This window comes from Trifolium pratense, unplaced genomic scaffold (assembly GCF_020283565.1).
Source record: "Trifolium pratense cultivar HEN17-A07 unplaced genomic scaffold, ARS_RC_1.1 scaffold_90, whole genome shotgun sequence".
NCBI classification, from domain to species: domain Eukaryota; kingdom Viridiplantae; phylum Streptophyta; class Magnoliopsida; order Fabales; family Fabaceae; genus Trifolium; species Trifolium pratense.
The window spans coordinates 25001-27500 of record NW_025721072.1 but is presented as its reverse complement, the minus strand read 5'-3'; positions in this window follow the sequence as shown (position 1 = coordinate 27500).

Genomic DNA, 2500 nt, shown 5'->3' with positions numbered 1-2500 from the left:
TAAGCAAGGGCGTGGCAAGGCACGCGGGGGGCCAAAAAATCAAAGTGCTCCGAAAATGCACACGGGGGTGTCAAGCAACCTCCATGTACCGTGGCATGACCGTGGCCAAGTAATAAAGATCAAATTCCATGCCTATGCCAAGTTGGACCAAGGCCCCGTCTCGTTTTGCTATAAGCAAGGGCGTGGCAAGGCACGCGGGGGGCCAAAAAATCAAAGTGCTCCGAAATGCACACGGGGGTGTCAAGCAACCTCCATGTACCGTGGCATGACCGTGGCCAAGTAATAAAGATCAAATTCCATGCCTATGCCAAGTTGGACCAAGGCCCCGTCTCGTTTTGCTATAAGCAAGGGCGTGGCAAGGCACGCGGGGGGCCAAAAAATCAAAGTGCTCCGAAAATGCACACGGGGGTGTCAAGCAACCTCCATGTACCGTGGCATGACCGTGGCCAAGTAATAAAGATCAAATTCCATGCCTAGGCCAAGTTGGACCAAGGCCCCGTCTCGTTTTGCTATAAGCAAGGGCGTGGCAAGGCACGCGGGGGGCCAAAAAATCAAAGTGCTCCAAAATGCACACGGGGGTGTCAAGCAACCTCCATGTACCGTGGCATGACCGTGGCCAAGTAATAAAGATCAAATTCCATGCCTATGCCAAGTTGGAGCAAGGCCCCGTCTCGTTTTGCTATAAGCAAGGGCGTGGCAAGGCACGCGGGGGGCCAAAAAATCAAAGTGCTCCGAAAATGCACACGGGGGTGTCAAGCAACCTCCATGTACCGTGGCATGACCGTGGCCAAGTAATAAAGATCAAATTCCATGCCTATGCCAAGTTGGACCAAGGCCCCGTCTCGTTTTGCTATAAGCAAGGGCGTGGCAAGGCACGCGGGGGGCCAAAAAATCAAAGTGCTCCGAAATGCACACGGGGGTGTCAAGCAACCTCCATGTACCGTGGCATGACCGTGGCCAAGTAATAAAGATCAAATTCCATGCCTATGCCAAGTTGGACCAAGGCCCCGTCTCGTTTTGCTATAAGCAAGGGCGTGGCAAGGCACGCGGGGGGCCAAAAAATCAAAGTGCTCCGAAATGCACACGGGGGTGTCAAGCAACCTCCATGTACCGTGGCATGACCGTGGCCAAGTAATAAAGATCAAATTCCATGCCTATGCCAAGTTGGACCAAGGCCCCGTCTCGTTTTGCTATAAGCAAGGGCGTGGCAAGGCACGCGGGGGGCCAAAAAATCAAAGTGCTCCGAAAATATTTTTCCACTTTCCAGTCCACTTATACATATTATGTGCAGTGTGCACACAAGACACCTTCCCAAAATTCGACTTATATGAGGCGTTTTACGTCAAATCCGCCTATTTTCGGCGTTTCGGCCGAAAAATCAAAATAAATGGAAACTTCCTCGGAATGCTTAGCGACTTTCCAGTCCACTTATACATATTGTGTGCAGTGTGCACACAAGACACCTTCCCAAAATTCGACTTATATGAGGCGTTTTACGTCAAATCCGCCTATTTTCGGCGTTTCGGCCGAAAAATCAAAATAAATCGAAAATTCCTCGGAATGCTTAGCCACTTTCCAGTCCACTTATACATATTGTGTGGAGTGTGCACACAAGACACCGTCTCAAAATTCGACTTCTAGGCGGCGTTTTACGTCAAATCCGCCTTTTTTCGAGTTTTCGGCCAAAAAATCAAACTCAATCGAAACTTCGTCGGATCGCTTAGCCACTTTCCAGTCCACTTATACTTATTGTGTGGGGTGTGCACAAAAAAAACGAAGTCAAAATTCGACTTCTAGGTTGTTTTTTACGTGGTATCCGCCCTTTGCGAAGTTTCGGCCGAAAAATTCGTAATTAATTCATCCGACATCGGAATATTACGATTCTTTCGTGGTTTTGCTTGTTTTAATGTCCCTAACAACCATAAAAAAATTCAAAAAAAAATTCGTCTTCTAGGTCCACTTTTAAGCACTTTTAAAAACTTATGGATACAGGGAAAAAAGTGCACTTTTTCTACAAAACTGAAAATGGCCTTCCAGTCATATATAGGGGGAGGGTGGGTGTGGGGGTAGGCTCGGCAGGCACGGGGCGCGCCTATGGGCACAGCAGGCAAGCAAAAACTACGTCTTAACGTGTTTTCCCCTGCAATTTCGTTGCTCTTTTCATCATTTCAATCAAATTCATGGACATTCTTGATGGAATTCGATCAAAAAATTGAAATTTGGATGAATTTGTGAGGAAATTGGTGATGATCATGCTGTTCTTGGCTTGGGCAGGCCTTGGCTGGCATTGGGCATGGTAAGCACGTATTTGTGCATAACTCCCACCCTCGTGGGTGGGATTGCCTGGCTTTTGCTTGGCAATAAGGTTGTTGCTGTCCCGACTCGGTGACCCTCTCGTGGGAATGCATGGGCTTGCCGTGCTTTTGCTTGTGGCAAGAAAATTGTGCCAATGTTGCTACTCGGTAAACTGTTCTTGGTGATGATCATGCTGTTCTTGGCT